General features: G+C 43.5%; 1 long non-coding RNA gene across 1 annotated transcript; it reads right to left on the bottom strand.

The window, feature by feature from the left end:
- Window positions 1-827: 827 nt before the first annotated feature.
- On the bottom strand, window positions 828-4,672 carry LOC107075540 (uncharacterized). The gene is made up of 3 exons (XR_001477048.2): window positions 4,521-4,672; window positions 4,314-4,435; window positions 828-2,290 (listed from the first exon to the last, which is right to left on the bottom strand). It is a non-coding gene; the product is annotated as an uncharacterized lncRNA (long non-coding RNA).
- Window positions 4,673-18,288: the final 13,616 nt, after the last annotated feature.

Here is an 18,288-nt window from a genome sequence, read left to right on the forward strand (position 1 = left end):
TGAGAACCTGGGATCAATCAGAGCCTAACAAACAGATGGACTCGATGGGCCGAAATTTGTCCCTTTTTTTTCCCTAATAGAACAGCCAACCTAGCGGTTTCGCAAAGTCGGGTATCAGCTCAGAAGCAAAGCAAACGAAAAGAGAGAGGGTTCTGTAGGACGTTATCTTCAGATCAGCAGTGTGAAACAGAGCTGTTGTGTGGGTATGGGGATAAGGCTGCCCAATCCCAGGTTATTACCTACAACTCTGTTTGGAGGGAAAGATTCTAGACATCTGCGTGCAATAAAAGGTCAGTACAGATCGCCAAAGCTGTGTGCACTGGTATTAAAATAGCTTTGTCTGTCGACACCCAGGTCTAATATAGGCTGCGCAGTTTTTCACCCAGTCTTGTAATGAGATTATGTTTTATGACTTGAAATTGTAATGTCTGTGAATACTGATGCCCCATTTGTGGTTTTTATTGTGACTAATGCTGTCTGGCTGCACTGCCTTTCTACGAATTTCGTGCAAGTTAATGTTTCTTATCAACGGGCATACTGTTTGGGGTTGCACTAGATATTAACATGCTAAGCAATTCTGCTCTTTTCGTTATTTGACATGACTGTGTATGTCATATCTCTGTCCTGTGTAGTTTCTCCAGCCACAGATTTGGGATTAATCTAATTACTGGTGCATTTCTGCTGTTCAATGGTTGTGTCTCTGGAAAGATAACCAAACACATTGAATTTATTATTATACCACCTACTGAGTGTATGAGAAACCCAGCACTGTTCAAAGACAAAAATAAATCAGATCTCAGATCAATTAGTCTCATAACAAAAGAAAGTTTTTATTTTTTAAGTGTGCTGGACACAAAAAGTATTATTTTGAGCATCTTGGAAAATCAGACATTTCCAGCTGCCTGCAGCTTCTAGAAGGCAGAAGAGTGAACTCCAGCTGTATGCCAGATGTGTTTTGCTGCCTGAATTTGCCCACATTCTGTAGCCGAAATCCCTTCGGGAGCTCATTCAAACACTGTCTTTCAGTTACAGGTAATTTAAAACTCAAAGAGAACTCCAATTCTCTTCTTTGAAATCTCTGGGTGAATTCCTTCTCTCGGTGAAACAGCATATACATGTAATTGATTTCGTTTTATTTTACATAACGGAGCAGTTACAAAAAAAGGCACCTGTGTTGTACTTTGTTTCCTAGCAGCAAACAGCCTGGAAATCCAAACACCTGTTTTAAGTTACACAAGACTATCAACAGGACTGCCTTGTCTGTGGACTTATGGTAATTGGGAAAAGCTAAATGTGTAGACTGGCAAAGAGCCCCACTATTCACAAAGCATTCACAGTGTGAAACACTTTTTCAACTTAGCAGCTAACTGCTGATCCATCTGAAATATGTTAGGATATTTTATGAATAATCAGAAAATATTTTAAGCTTTTTTAGCTGTTTTTCACGGTAAATAACATTCGTATTGCAGCTGTGACTTCATGAATCGCAATTCAATCCCCAGTGTGCCTGCTGCAATCCTTTAGGTTTAAGACACACACAGTCTTATCAGTCCTTTCAGAAGGTCAGCTCTGGTGTTCCTGGCTCCCCTTTTGTTCTGCAGAGCACTGTGCTCAGGTGATCGGATGTGGCTGTGCTGCTTGAGAGCTGACAGCTCTGTCCGCAGACTTTGCGCATGACGGCATCCGTATCACTTCACGAGCTCACCACACAAAATAAAAACAGCTCATGCAGTTACCGAAAGGAGCACTCCAGGGGCCTCTGCAGTGGTGGGCTTTCTGTCCCTTTCCTGCAGAATCATTGTGCAGATGTGCGAGATCGCAGTCCCTAGTGCACATCAAGCAGACATCCTCCTACACCACAAAGCCACCTTCGGCTCTCAAATGACAGGACAGAAACGCCACCTTCAGGTCAGAGCTGAGGTGGTCCTGCTGGGTCAAGAGGGAACGAAGGGGAACCCCCTTGTTTTGGGGGAGGGGGGGGTTGGCTGTAAGGGGTGCCTGCCAACAAAAGTGTGAGCCGCATAAAATCGAGAGGTGACATAGAGTTTACTGGAAACAATTACGAATTTTACAGTAGCCCTCTTCCCTCAGAGCATTTCTGGAATCATAATGTGAGGGGTTGGGGGGGGGGGGGTTCGGGGGTGACCCTTTAAAATAAGTAGGTGTGGGGGGAACACGTCACATAATCCTCACCTCTCCCCTCCTCACCCTTTCCACCGGCTGAGTAAAAGCTGCCCACGCTGAGTGCTGTGGCCCTGTCCAGGGCTGCAGTGTGCTCCATCTGTTCCCCCTGTAAAGAGAGCCACACAGAAAGTATTTTGTTTACACAACAAAATGTTCTTTTTCTTCTTTTTTTCAGCATGGAATAAACCTATTACCTGTTCCTTTGCAGCCCATGCATGCTGATGCACCTCCCCACCTGAACTAGAAAGTATTTTGACAACATCATCGATGTGGGTTTCGGATATTTTCAGTGGTCATTTCTTTTACGCCCCCCCGCAGCCCTAACACTGAAAAAAAGAAGCAGAGACGTTTTAAGCTCTCCCTCTGGACGCCGGGCCCTCTTTGCAGACATCGCTATTTTCATTCACTGCAATTCCCCCTCAAAAAATTTTGAACAGCTGTAGTTTTTTTTTCCGCCCTAACTTAAATAATCTGCCGCCGACTCGTATGACCTCTTTACAAGCAATGCAGTGCATTCATGTTCACGAGTGGAGCCCGAGTTACAGAGGCTGAGCGGGGCGGTAAACTGATAACGCACCACACGCCTTATTTTGCCTCTTCGCTGGACACGAATGTCTGAGTCACCACCCGCCCACATGCACCAGGCAGTGGGCACTGCCAGAATACCACCCAGGCAAAGACACAAATGCTCTGGAGAGTTCCAATTGAAAGCCGCTGCACTCCGGCATGAGAAAAGACTGGAATCGCAACAAATTGCTGCCAAACCCACTTCAAAGAGGAAGAGAAGGGGGACTCGTGAATGGAACGCTGTTGGTTAAAACGTCCTGTTTAATTAACAAGTCAATATGTTATAGTTACTGTAGCTAGACAGATGACTGTAATTACTCCCCGTCTCCAGAATTCAAAATACTGAAACGCGCAGCTGAAGCAAGAGCAGGGGAGGGGCAGGGTCCCAGCCCTGGCCGTGAGGCTGCAGGCGATGTTAAAAGCTCTCTTGCTGTATGAGCCCTTCAGGTCTGCCGTGTCGAGCTGCAGGGAGGGGGCAGGGGGCAGGGGGCAGGGGGCAGGCAGTGAAGTGAACGCCAGCCGCCCACTCCGTTTTCAGGCCCAGCTCTGCTCAGGTGTGGGCAGCTCTGCAGATCCATATGGGAGCGATGGAGCATTCACCCGGCAGCTCACGGGGCTGCAGCTCCTCTCCTTCAGCGCTCTGGACGTCTGTTAGGTGACGCTGTCTGTGCCCACACCAGCCCAGCCCGAGGTCACTGGGGCGCTGATGCCCTGAAGGCCAAACGCTTTCATCTGCTAAGAAAGACCCAGTCCCCCAAACGGACTGTCTGCGCAAGTTTCAACTGATCACTGAGTCACGCCAAAGAACTGGGCTGAAGGATGCACTCTCCTACAAGCATGTCTTTCAGAACCTAAGCATGCTACTAGTCCCATGTACCATGGATCAATCCATGGGTCAGGATAAATGATTCTGCAGGACTGCAGGATCAATTAGCTGCTAACGAACAAAAGGGCAGGATGGACTGACGGCTTTGGGCTTCCGATTCCCAAATCCCCGGAGAGCGCAGAAAGCTGGCTCCCCCCTTTGTGCCTGTGGTAGTTAAAGAGGCGTCTGCATACGAGACTAAGACTTATTAGACTTGGTAAAATGTGATTTATACAGAAAACTTCCAACCGCATTCCTGAAAGCCGCCAGAAAGTGGACTTTGACTGCGGAGCTCGTTTAAACGAAAACACCCCTCACAGAAATCCACGCAGTCCCCTTTTTTTATGGAGCATGACCAGAGTTCTGCACAGGTCAGCGGCAGTTTCAGTTGGGCCAATACTAATGCGCTTTATGACACTCCCCCGGGCCGGGGATTCGAAGTGTCATGTGACCATGTCAAAAGTAAAAAGATGTTATGCAGCGATGCGTTACGATCCCAATTCAACCGTGCTTTTATGACGCGCCAAGCTGAAGTCATGATATCTTAAAGTGTCTGAGTGTCTGCGCCTGTTGCACAGTAAACATGCATACTGCAGGGCATGTTGAAAGCATGGCGAGATCATGAGAAAATGGTGAAATTAGCACACACGTACACTACCACGATAAACTTTGTAAGGAAAAGGCGCCGACTGCTTACCTCTTTCCGCGCTTGGTTGTGCTCTTGGCTTTGACTTCTCCGAGTTGAGGAAACTGGGGCGCTGGAGAAACATAGTGCTGGCAATCTGCCGCAGCCGTGACTCATTGAGAACTGCAAGCAACCTGTGACCAGAGGGTAAAATTAGATATCAATTCCTGCTAATTCGCAGATATGCAGACGCTAATCAACGGTCCGATTCATTCTTACGCGGAGAAATCGTCGTGCGCGGTGTGACTTGCGTTTGGAGGGGATTCATTCCGCTTTGCTAATGTGCCGAACATCAACACGGCCGGCTGAGCTCCAAGCTGCTGCCCTCGTTGATAAATCAAGCCTGCTGAGGTACACTGGCCTAGATGAGATAGGGAAAATTGACCTGCGAGGAAAAAAATGTTTACCTTGCTTTGTACGCTTGTTAGATCCCCAGTTTCTCTGCATTTCAAATCCTGCCATGGTTTGATTTCTGCTTAAACAGCAAGCTAAGGAGCAGCATTGAATTATAATTGCTTCCTTGTGCTAAATTTGAATTTATCACCTGGACTGTGTTGTTTCTCATTTCATTTTTTAAATAACAAGCCATGTACGATACTATCCTGTATCTGTGCAGTATTGAACAATCCATACTTTTGGCATTTGGGGTCCTTCCTGTGATGAATGCCTGCTGTGTGTGGATGTGGTGTACTTCTTATGGGTGTATTTTTTTAGAAACCTAGGAAGGAAAACAGACTCAAATAACAGTGAACAAATCTCGCTGCCAGGGAATCTGATGGTAAGAAGTGGGGTGTTAGAGGGTTTCTCTGCAGTGTTACAGAGCTTCATTGTGATCCGCCATGAGGAAAGCGCAGTGGAATCATAGTTTAGAAAACCTGAAGGAATGAGTGCAGTAAAGGACATATTCCCAAAGGGAACGCCTGGTGTGCAGAAGATGTCACAGGTGCCGGAGATGGGTGCTCTGGGAGGTGCTTGAAGAGGGAAGCAGGCTTCGGCAGAGGGCTGTTACTTGACCGTAGCTGGCGTCGGAGAGGGGGTGCCTGGGGGTTTGGCAGTGAGGGGACGGCCAGGGCTCTCGGGAGCCAGGGGCGGGCCCTGCAGGTCACGGCAACAGGAGGGCAGGCCGGTTTTCTTTCGTGTGCTTTTCACCCTCACAGCTCTTGAAACCGCAACTTCCTTCTGCTGAAATCCAGGCAGCGCTGCCGCTCCGACTGATGTCAACAGGGCTGCTTCCTGTCGAGAAATTATTCACAGCTCTTGGTGGTTCGCAGTTCTCCTCTTGGCTAGACATCACAAGCCCCATCCAGACACCACAACATGGTGTTTTTCTGACATTTTCATAGCATTTACTGCATGCTGTAATTTAGCAACAAAATTAACCCCTGAAAAAATAAAAAAAAGACTCCCCTTTGCCTTGGGCACTGTGTGCAGCATGTAGCTTTTCCTTTGTGAAGGAATATCCCAGGAATGGGCTGCTAGCTGCTGTTTATTTTCCCAGACCCCTTCTTCCCATGTTATTTCTCAATTAGCGAGCCTGCTGCTGTGCCAGAGCCCATTGCCAGCTCTTTAAGAGTGACAGCTTCAGGGAAATTAGCTCTGTTATGAGAAGGTTTGCGGTCCAGGCATCACGCTGGGACGGACATTTAGCTACAACATCAAATCTTTATTACAGCTTGATTAACCTGTGAGGAGCTGCTGCAGAGGAACGCCAGGATGCCTGGCACATTTCTGAGAACAGAGGACAGAGGCTGGGAGCACAGCTACCGTTTCAGTTGGCAAGGCACAAATCAGCTAGAGATGAGACGCCAAGTGTGTTTAAGTTCAGATAATGCCTCTGCAGGTTTATCAGATGCTGGTTTCTTCCCTGGCCTGCCTGTGCAAACCTTGTGCCAGCTTTGTCTGCGGTCATGCAGGGAGCTCTGTGATGCACAGAACATGAACGCTGCAGGGTGCATTGGAATGGAATTACACTGGGCACTGGTGTGAGATTTTAAATGGGTGAGTGCGGTCCCAGTTTTCAGCTTGGCATATCCACTGGTGTCTCACGTCCTGCCCATGCTCCCAGATGAGCCTGTGATGTTTCGCTCTCTGAAACCCAGGGCAGTGTGCTCAGCGCTTGCACGCACTTCTGTGGTTTATTTTCAAGGGCAAACGCGGCCGACAGCCTTGCTGTTGTTTTGAAGCCCGCCTGTGGACTCTGATTGTTACTTGCGCCGGTGCCGATTTTAATTAAGGACATAAACCTGTCTGCCAGACGTCCCTTTACAAATCTCGTCCCGGGAAAATGAATCAGTGTCCGCTCTGCGGTGGGTGAGGGTTCTTTAGAGCCCTTTGTTCATCCAGTGACGAATGTCATGACAGTAACCTGATACAAAAGCAGCAGGTCGGTTCAGCTGGGTGCATTATAATGAACTTATCTGTGTGAGATAACTGACAGCAGGGGAGGCATAACCACTAACTGGACCCTGTCGTGATTCTCTGGGTCTGCAAGAATCCAGGACCTTTACCTTTCAGTCAAACTCATGTTAGTGAACAACAGCGATCAAGCTCCATCCTCCAAAACCAGGCCCGGCGTGCCTGGCAAAACACACTCTCAGAAATCAATACATCCCCACCTTCCAAGAAGGGGCACTTGTTTCCTGTTAATGCTGTCCTAATGTGAATTAAAGGCTGCACTGGTCCTCCAGGGCCGGATTGCCCTCTCTAACACTGCCCTCTCAGTGCATTACAGTGTTATTTTTAGAGCGAGAGACAGCCGAGGAAGGAGCGTGACACCATCAATTCACGACCAGAGCCCCTTTACGCTGAGCACTTCCAAGAAGAGGAAGCCCGCGCTCTCATCTATAATGATAAGCTAATGCTATGGATAATGCCTGCGATGTGTTTGTGTAATTCATGGGGACAGGATCAAGTTTGCAGCAACAGGGAGAGAAACTGTGAAAAATACAGTGATACTGTAAATAATAAAAGCAGAGTCTGCAAAATGTTTTCTGGCATGCGGTCTGGTATCAAGAATTTCTGCAGTTCTGTTCTCTGTGTTACTTCTCTCATTGTTGGAGCTGAAACTGGACCAAAAGGTTAAATACTAAGCATTTTGTTTTACATGTTCCAGGACCTGTGCAGCTTTTATGAGTGTTTGCAGATGTGCTTGAGCTCGTCGCCTCTGTTGCAGCGATATGGCTGAGCTATAGAGAGCAAAGTGAACCTACAGGAGTCCAGCACATTTTTGAATGGCAGGACACTTCATCTCTTGAGCGAGGCATTGTCATTTGGGGATGACACATGCTTGTGGTTAAGATCATATACCACGTGGTTCATGGGTTCTAAGAAATATAGTTCTCTATAAGATGTAGTGTTGGGAATCCAGCTGTCTTTTGTCCTTTGTCTGTCCTGGGCAAAACAACATAGATCAATTGTGTTTGGTGTGCAGTTTTAATGAGTTTTAATGAAAGGTTTTTGCTGTTGAATCTGTCATTAAACCTAATAGACCTAATTTTGCATTGATTGATTGATAAATTGGTTGGTTTCTGTCATGGTTGGATAAGTATCTATCTCAGGCACATCTACAGTGAGAGGTAAAAGTATTCGCCCCCTTTTTGTTGAATTTTGTTGAATTGCAAATGATACTGTATATGCACTCACCCTCTGACACCTACTGTAAATACTCTGTGAAACCTGTCAAAGGGCTTAACCTTTCTCAAACTGAGTCCAAGGATATTTTTATATTGAACACGCAATAGTACAGTAAATAAAAAGCACCCTTTTCTCAGTGACAATTTCCAAGACAAACACACAGTATAGTGGTGTCGAACAGCAGCGAATTACTGTAACACAGAAAGTGCCCTTTCAGCCCAGCTGGAGGGATTAATCTTGCGCAGAGCTGCTGAGTCAGTGGGGATGTGCGTGAGAGCTGAGCTGCTATCCTCAGCCTCTGTTGGCCTGTCCAGTGTGTTCAGCCCAGTGCCCTGTGGCTCTGTATGTGACCCACACCTGTCACAGGGGGCATTGCTCGTGCCAGGGATACACCCAGGTGTCGAAACTGGAGTCATTGTTTGGTGCAGCAACAGAGCTGAAGTGTAGATTCTAATATATGACACAAACCCGGACAGCTGGTCTCTCTTTTTCAGACCTGCCATGCAGGAAGATATATTAAGTCATTATTGCTGCTGTCTTCTTTCTCTGGCTTATCTTATAATTGTAGTAATGGGAGGAAAGCCAGGCCATAAAAGGGCAATCATTAACAGAATCTGTTTACAATGCCTGCTCTCTGGCTCCTGTAATTATATTGCACAATATTTCTGTTGTATGACATCTTGTCCAATAATAACCTTTCTTTAAACTCACTTGACAGGTCACCGTATTTTATGTTATTTTACACCCTGAAGGAGACACAAGGACAATTTAGTAAGACACCAGTTTAACCGATCTAACTTTTTAAAATCCCAAATTTTCCCAAAGCAAAGCTAGAAAATGCAGGAGTGTTAGCAGGACAGTGAAATTTAAAAGGCAGTGATCTATGCAGGTTTGATTATACAAATGGTAGGCTGCTCAGCTCAGAAAACTGACCATTATTATTGTTCTACAAACCAGAACAGGGGATACAGAAACAGTTGGTCTGCTGTACAGGAAAAAGCAGCTACATTCAGTGTGACTGAGATTCAGCCTTTTCAAGAAAGCTGATTTTGGGTGGACAGACTAATATCTGATGCCTCCGTCTCCTGGGCTTTCAACAGTCACCCCCATTTCATATGCTCTTGGCCCCAATTTAGCCTGAGAATTTTTAAAGGATAACTTTTATTTAGTTTAATTTTCACCTTTTGGAATAAAGCAAAGTCTTTTTCCTCGGGAGAATGATTCCCATTTCCCTGATCAGATTGGAAATAACTGTCTCCCACCTCACACAGCACATTTCCACAGACAGCAGGCACACACTATTTTAATGGCTGCCTTTTGCAAACTTCAATGCCTCTCACTAATGAGAATTCATCCCTGATGAGACCTACACTTTTTTACAATCCTTTCCCTCTTAGGAATTTGAAAAAAGAGAAATAGGCTTCCTCTGTGTTGCCGTCGCCATCTTATAATTTTTAGGATTTTTCCTTGTGTGCGACGCCCTGTATGTATATTGGTAAACAGTGTAGTCCCAGCAACATTAGTCACTGACAAACCACACAAGTTTGGTTATGAAGTGTGGAATTGCTCTGAATCCTGGAGTCACACCAATAAACAAAAATAAGCATGCAGATTATTCTGCTTTCCGAGCAACATGCATACAGTAGTGTGTAAAACATTTATGGAATCTCGGGGGGCTCATGAGATGCCTTATAAGTTTGTTTAGAAGCATATAAACTACCACGTCATGGCAGTCTGACAGTTTAGGCATTTTGTTCTAGCCTATCAGTTCATCCCTGACAGAGCTGTACTTCTTCAAAAAGCAGTCTTTGATGAACAGTGAATGATGTTACAACATACAGGTGAGAAATGATAGGAGCCCTTTCAGCCCATCTGGCTGATCAGTTAGTTGATCAGTTTTATCGGTGAGTAAGAATTAACTACGAGTCTGTTAGATTTGATCGGTAATTGTAATGCACGGGCTTCTATGACACCTCATATTGGCCTCCGAATGTTTTTTCAAGATTCTCTTTCAAGATTGCAAAATTCTGATCAATGTGAATTAAAGGGGCTAACTGACAAGCTTGGTCTCGTCCCTGCAAAGCTAAACTGTATTAATAATGACACGTAAATTACAATATATGCAGTATATTGAAATTTTTTATGGTATTTAAGACGTTTTCACTACAGTGTTTAGAAACCCTTCTTTTTATAGACCGTAGTGTTGTGACTAGACAAAGAGGCAATTAGTAGTGAATATCCACTCTTGCGTCAGAGGAACAATATTACAGTACATAATACTCTGTAGACGTATCTGTGTATGGAGAAACATACCACTGTATTTGTCTAGTCTCAGATGAGTTATCTTTTGTTACTATCCTTATAGCTCGTGAAGGTCCTGGATGTGGAAAAAAATGGATAGCTCCTTCATTTTGGCTCTGTACAGTTAGTTTGTGGTCGCATTTACCCAGAGAACTGCAGCCCTTTTCCAAGAGACACACTGCAAGGTTGTGGCCAGGTCTAAAAACAGATGCACCAAAACAAGGTCCTCCTGAGCTTCCCTTTGAAAGTGAAGCTGCCTGTGGAGGTCTGCATGCAGAACCATTACTATCAATAAACACAGTCTAGGTGGTCAAGCCATAGTGAAACAAACCAAGATATTTTTAAAGGGATCTTTGGGCCAAAACCCAAATTTGAATACTTTAGCACATGTCCACACCACTGCATTTCAGAAATGGAATTAAAATATTTACAGTGTGTTTATAAATATTCCAAATGAGACACCGGTTCCAATGCATAGAAAGGGGAACAAAATACTTCTTTTTTTTAATGAAATGTTAGAGGCAACACTTGTGTAAGACATATTGTTTCCAGTGATAGAAAAGAACAGTGAGGCAGTTTGGAGGTCACACACTTTGGAGAAGCACAAATGATTTCAGTTTGGCTGTTAACATAGTTGAGCTTCATCTGAAACACAAGCACAGTGATTTTCATTCATCAGAATGTCTGCACTTATGTTTTTCAAGGCACTGGGATCCAAAGAAGACTGCAGAAATTGAGTGTCTGTGCCAAAAAAGTATAGGAAATGATGACTTCATTAAAAAACAAAATAATCAGTCTTTCACAGTGTTTCGCTGTCGAGTTGATCAGTTCCCAGAGACTAAACTGCTGTCTCCACCTGTTTCTTCTTTAAGACTCGGCTTCTCTTTAAGAGCTCCCTCATTCTGTCATCTGACGCTTTGCTGGCTCCACTATGTCTTGCAAGAGAGCTAATGCCAGTTGGAGGAGCAGCACATCTCTCCCTGACATCACAGCAAGTCTGCACATGCTCAGTAGGTCACAGAAGTCACTACTTTCCAGTTATTTACCAGGGCACCTCAGGCCTATCAGGTGAACAGTGCCACATGGGGAAGTCAGCATGTGACCTGAACCAGGCTCACCCTAGCAGTATCTGGAACATAGAACTCAACCCTATGACCATTCTTTTCTCTTAATTATGCCAACAAACTGACAAAAGGACAGTTGCAATTGTGACAGCTCCACTGCACATCAGATGAGACAAAGAAGTGAGAAACTGCTTCACCAATTGAATCTAAGGGAAACTTTATGGGGGGGTAGATTGAGCAAACTCAGAGGGAAGGTCTGCCAACATACAATAGTTAACAACACATTTGCATTTACAAAGTATGATGGGATTCATGAGCAAAACATCAGGACTTTGATTTGTCATTTCATACGAAGGGCTAACACCTCCGACAGCAAAAGTTCTGGGTCACCACCCAAGGAGTGGGGGAGGGATTGGTTTGTCAGCTGTGGTTGAAGGAAAGAGCTCCACCTACTGGTTCAGAAGCAGCGTGGTTTACATTGCAGGTCTGCCATCCTGGTACTGATCTGACTCAGATCGGCTGAATGTGCGAGACCTGATGAGATCAACATGGCCAGATGATCGTGCCACTGTCGTCCCACATGCAGAATGAAATGAGTACAGACAACACAAATACCCAAGCTGACACTCTAAAAAAACCCAGTGTCCCACACTTAATGAAAAGTGAAAGCTGTCCTTGTCCAAACTTTCTGATGAAGGGATGTCTGTTCATTTCAGAGTACTTCTCCTCAAGCAAACAGTTGAGCTTGTGCATTGAAGAGCAGCTCAACAGAAGTGGAGTTTGCTGTTTGACTGTTTAATATTAATGTCTGGTGCTGACAGGACAGCTGATCACTTGCTTATGAGAGCACAGGAAATCCAATATTTACCGCCTTAAACTGCCAAATTGTGCAGCAGTTAAGAGTAGTAAAATAAACACAGTCCTGTGCCGTGTATCATATTGGTTTTAATTGAATTAGCGTCAATCAAGGAGTTTTTTTTTTTACTGCAGTTAACAACAAAGGGGGAGCAATTTTATTTGAAAAAACAGAATTCTTCAGATTTTACAAAACCTGGATACCGGATTTTCTTGCTTACAGCAGATACTGTAAATTTTTAAGATTGTTAGTTATGTCAAACAGTACACATTGCACAAAAATGCTCTCTTTCTGGTTCCCCAGTGGAACATTTTTATAGAGCTTCAGGGAGCAGGAGAAAGTACAGTACAGTTTAGTACAGTATGTTTATCTCATATGAACAAATGGCACTTCCAGTGCAGTTCCAGGTCACCTTACTGGGGGGACTGGTTAGGCACTTCTGGTCCTCACCTCCAGCTACCCTAACAACAACCAAGAGTGCAGCTCCAGAAAACAACACACAGCACACAAACACTTCCCTTCTAGTCTCAGTTCGAAGAGAAGTCACATCTGAAAAGGCAGAAGCGGAAAATAAGTATTCCTTTGCAATAAAGCTCGTGTTTACAAGTGCTATGAATTGAGAGTGTATGGTATGTGCTAAAGTGGCTTTATGGGTGCAAATTGAATTGGCTTTGCTTGATGACCACATCTGGTGTTCAGGATTGACAGCCCCAGAAGTACAGTTTTGGAAACTGAACTACACAGTAAAGGAAACAATAATTAAAGTTTTCCAACAAATGTGTCAGCCATCTGACAAATGGTTACAGATGTATATGCACCTCACTTGCATTAACCCTTGCCTAGTCCTTCCAGATACATGTTTTTTTAGCTACAGCAATACACCAAAAGGATCCCTCACGTTTGTCAGTGTAGTTTGTGAAAGACTTTTTGTTTGAGTGAGTAAGCAGCTTTTTTTCCTACTGGAAAAAGACTTCCTTCGTAGCGTTAAATTCAATTTCCCTCAATGCACTTATTTAAATTGTTCCTTGACAGATGACAGCCTTAACATGATTTTCCTTTCCAAATTCAACTGCAGACGGAAAGGAAGTGGCCCCAGAGCCACAATACTGCACTAAAAGAACTAACTGACCTTGCATGTGGGATCAGGGAAAGAGTTTCCTCTTCTATTATGCTGCTCTATAAAAGAAATAAGACACATAGAGTAGTAGTTCATCCCTGGGGAGAAATTAAAAACAGACAAGAGCCAAAATTCTGTCACCATGCCAGAATTTTACTTGGGCTAAAATGAATAGATGTTAATTAGCAAAACCATAAATGAAGGTCACAGGCAATCGAGGGTAATTATGAAAGCTAGGCTATGTCCTTGTTTTGGCACAGTTCACAGAAATCCAGATTTATTGTACATTAAATTTCATTTTATTGCTAGAATAAAATCTACAGATGCATACTAGTGAAGAACAACTGCAGAGGTGTAATTCTGTTAAGTCTTTCAATCCCCCTCTAGAATAGCTGGGAAACCACTCTCACATTTCTACAATAGAGATTTCAGCATCAGCTACAGGTTATTTCTTACTAAGATCCCCCATGGCTGGTTCACCTGTAGTAATAACATAATCTGTTCTGCCCACCCTTGGCACTTCAGAGCTTTGAAGGCAGTTACCAGCCTTGTCCCTGAGTGGACCTGAGAATTAAGTTCCTAATCTGCAAAAACAAGAAGTTGCATAGTACATATACAGTACATCGAACAACAGCTGTTCCTGGGAACTAGAAGAACTTTGTTAGAAGAAAGTTCTGTACAGTAAGATTTTTTCTTTAACATTTAAGCACTTACATTTCCTTAACTGAAGAAGCAAAGGGAATGTTTGTTGTCAAGTAAGGAATTTGGCCTCTGCATACTTTTTACCCCTTAAAGAGCCTTCTGTTGTTTGCTCTGTTCCTGCTGGGGCAGTAGCATGTTAAGGTCTGCTGGCTACATCATGCATAGTCCGTCTCAGAGCTCTCACGCTCACGGCGATGCACCTGGGTAAAAACAGCAGAAAGCACAGTCACATGTCAGAAGGTAGAGAGGTGTGATACAGCGTGATAAATCCATAAAGCACTGGACAGCTGTGCAGTAAGCTTCATAAGGTACAACCAAATGGGCAGCAGACAGATTCACCCAGCTTGTGTGTTTGTGGTTTTAGTCCAGTTATTTATGCGACTGATGCTTTTATCTAATTTAGGTGAGGTAATTTTCCAAAGGGTACAACAGCACTGTCTCACCAGGGGATTGAACCCACAGCTGTCCAGGTGCACATCCACAACTCTAACTACTGCTCCACACTGTCTACTGCGTCCAGCCTTCTCTGTTTTAACAAGGTTACCCTGATCTCCCATACGCACACTTGGCCTTTTCTTCTGGGGCTGGCTAGCGACAAATAGGTTTGTGCTTTGCAATGAATATCTATTTGACTTGTGTGTCTTGGCACGCATTTTTTCTGCTCCTGCTGCTTACAGCACCAAAGTCCTTGTGTGAAGCCAAAGACCCAACCAATCCACTTCTGAATCTCACAGTTTCCGTGCTGGGACAGCCTGGTCCCCTGCGACTGAAACCATACCACTAGCTATGCAATTTGACACCCACGCGTTACTCCAGTCTCAGAAAAAAAAAAGCCAAATGTCTTTTTTTGTCTTAAGCTTAGGCAGTAATTTTAATCGCAAGATGCAGGATGTGCTTAAAATCTGCAAAGACGTCTCCTTGATAATCACATAATTACATTTGGAGCTAATGAATAAACAGGCATCAGGCTGATGCTGATAAGCACATTCAACATTTGTTACATTTTCTGGGGAGAACAGCAGAGTGTTATTTGGACTATGCAAAGATATGTTATTAAAGCAATGTATCTTTAAGTGCAAAAAGAGGGAACATACAGTATACAGTACAGTACTAAGAGAGCTGCAGTATGTGGTAACCAATCAATCAATAAGACTTATGTCTTTCTTTCTAAGAATAGAAATGGTGGGTACAGCTGATGAGTCATTGCTATATCAATTCCAGATTAACAGAAACCACACCCTGTTTTAAAGCAAACAGTGGAACAGATTGACCGACATCACTGGCCTTCCATTATGAACAACTGGCAAGTTGTGAAGACAAGCCCCTGGTATTTTTTTATTATTGTTAAGGGAGGAATAAACCATTTTCACTTTCAGGTTTAGATTTTCAAGGACATGATGCTGCCCTTCCTGCTCACTAGTCACTGTAATGACTAATGCAAGTACAGAGGTTTTACAGGTTACTGTGATACATTTTACTTTTATTGTGGTTTGAAATCCACTCATCAATGCTGATTCTTTCTAACCCTCAAATATAAAAATAGCACTGCAGTTCCCCTTTAAGAGCTCAGTTGATATGAAAAACAAGGGGCACCAAGTTGGGGAAAATGGTCCTATACTATGGAATATATGGGAATTTCTCTTCCTATGAATTTACAGTTTTTTTATTTGAATTGCAAATTAAAGGTGCATTTGCTTCATGGGTTTTCCCCTCGGCTCTAATAGGTTGGATTGAGTACAGACGGATAAAGAAAGATGCCCCTGTCATCATTCTGCACTTCTCTTCTTAGTGCCTGGTGCTTTAATGGAAATGAACTGGGCCTCAGACTGCCTCAGAAAGACCTGGCACACCAGAAGAGCCCTGTGTCAAGAGTGCTAAATTCTTTCCAGTAATGGTGACGAACTGGAGTACGCAGACAATATAATGTTGGAGCCTCGTATCCATGTAGGACCTCATCTGTCTTTATTCAGCCGTGCATTGTTCTCTGCAGTTGGCAGAATTACCTTACTGGAGGCAATCTGCAAAAGCAATCAAAATTCTAATGCGGTGCCACCTTTGAATTCCATTGATGTTGCTCGGTCGTTCTTCTCAGTCTCAAGGATAAATTATGTTATTATAGAAAGGTCGCCCACTGCTAAGCTCGTTCAAGGGATGAGGCAGTGGGAGGTGTGTGAATTCTTTTTTGAATTGAATTGAGAGAAAGGAACTGGCTAAAATACTCCTGCGTCACTAGGGAATGTACAACACCTGTGGAGGATATTTTGTATTAAGGATAAGACATAATCGCCTTTGGGCCAAAAAAATTAATTCTGTCCACATCCAATTAAGCCCTGCTGGCACTAGGAGAAATGTGTAGACAATCCTTGTGAGCTTTTGAGTTCAAATAAATATGGGACTCGTTTATTAACTTGATTTAATATTGCACCCGATGACTCTATTGATTGGTGTATTTTATTGAGAGCACATGCAATCAGCATGCTATTCAGAACTCTGACTAATATATTAAAAGAATAATAGTGTCTCCGGCATCTTTGCTGTTTTAGGTGAAGGTGTGCTGGCTCTCAGGAAAGATAATACGAAACCTGAACTCCATAGGAGTGAAAACTGTGGCAAATAGCTCGTCTATTATTTCTTTTGAGTGAAAGGAGACACCAACGGTCAGGACGCCGTTGTGAAGCCGATGCTGTTTGGTCTCTCCTGGACCCGCTGGTAGGCGGGCTTCCGGGCGTCAATCTCCCAATGCTGAGCCAGGAATAGCGGGATCTCCAGGCTTAAATAATGACCGACGAACAGGGGGTAGGTGCACGTAATAAAGTAAAATACGAAAGGGTTGGAGCCCCCTTAAGAGGAGGGATGACGATCGTGACACCTGCACTTGCAACAGGTAGTAGGAGAGCAGCTGTGCTGTCTGAATTGAAGACATACAAGAAACGAGCTGCAGTACAGATTGCTTAAGACCTTAAGAAATGTTGCTTCGAATTTGGTAGCATTGGCAAAACAACCTTACTAATATGCAAGAAGAAGCAGTTGACTTTGAGCTTTTAAATGCATTTTAAATGCGCTGTGATGAGATCGGTATTTGTTTTACTCTCACTGTACGTTGTATAGCTCAGATACCGTTTTTAATTATTGTTTTATTTTTTTTCCTTGGCTTCACATCATGCAATGATAAAGGCCTGGTGATGCCTGCACTGTAAATTTTAATGAAAAACTGAACGGTCTTATTTCACTTTAATAAGTCCCTCCTCGGTGCTCTCTCAGCAGGGCTAAAAACACTGCAAGTTAAAAAAAAAGGTGTCTGTGAAACTAATTACCACAGTGAAGCACACACTTTGAGATCCCACACAATGTTTTTATACAGCTGATAGTAATGATGCTCGAGGCAACTGCAGTTCTACAGCTCTTCTCTAATGAGCAGTGAGTGAGCCGTGGGGCCATCTGGACGTTGAGCTCAGGGGCTGTAAGTCATGTTTTTGCACGATGCAGTCTTTGACATACTGTCTATGCGCTTGCTCATACCAAAAGTGCACAAGCACAGATTTCAAACCACAAACCCAACCCGCTCAGCTGCGCAATCGTGACCATAACCACCAGCAGGCTCTGTGTTCACCTGCTGGAGGGGAAAAAATCAGTTAATGCCTTCATTATAACTGTCTCTAAACAAGCAACGTTATCAATGTTGTTATAAACAGTTACTGTATAATTGCTCTATTACCCCTAACCTTAGAGTGAGGGTTAGGTGTGTGGTTCAGTATTAGAGTTTTGTTACTAACATGCAGTGCAATTAAACTAAAGCTAAGGTTAGCTATCATCACATTTCCCATATCACATTATCAGAGCTATTATATCACTCAATTAATACTTATATTTTATTGCTTCAATATATGTTCTCTAAATAACATTTTGTCTTATTTTACTGCAAAGCAGATGATCCATCCGTTTAAGGAGTAATACAAACTAAAGAGATTTACAATGGTGATGATTATGATGATGGTCAAGATGAAGTGGATGCTTCTTATTTTTTACAACCCCTAAATTAAAGTGTGATCTAAAAATAAAACAAGGCACGTTTGTTACCACTCAGCAAAGGAGTGGGATTCTTCCAGAAAAAGGCTTTCAATTAGGAAATCTGTGAGCTATCAAAGGTTACAGTCTTTATCCAGTCAAAAGGTAATATCAGTAAACAGACATGTCGGGGACAGACATTTCGTTGCTTAGAATAACATTTTTCTATTTCAAAGTGTTTTAATGTAATCAAATTTAGACCAAAGTTATCTTTTTACAAATGAAGAAATTCTTAGGTTTGGCAAAAGA

This window comes from Lepisosteus oculatus, chromosome 25 (assembly GCF_040954835.1).
Source record: "Lepisosteus oculatus isolate fLepOcu1 chromosome 25, fLepOcu1.hap2, whole genome shotgun sequence".
NCBI lineage: Eukaryota > Metazoa > Chordata > Actinopteri > Semionotiformes > Lepisosteidae > Lepisosteus > Lepisosteus oculatus.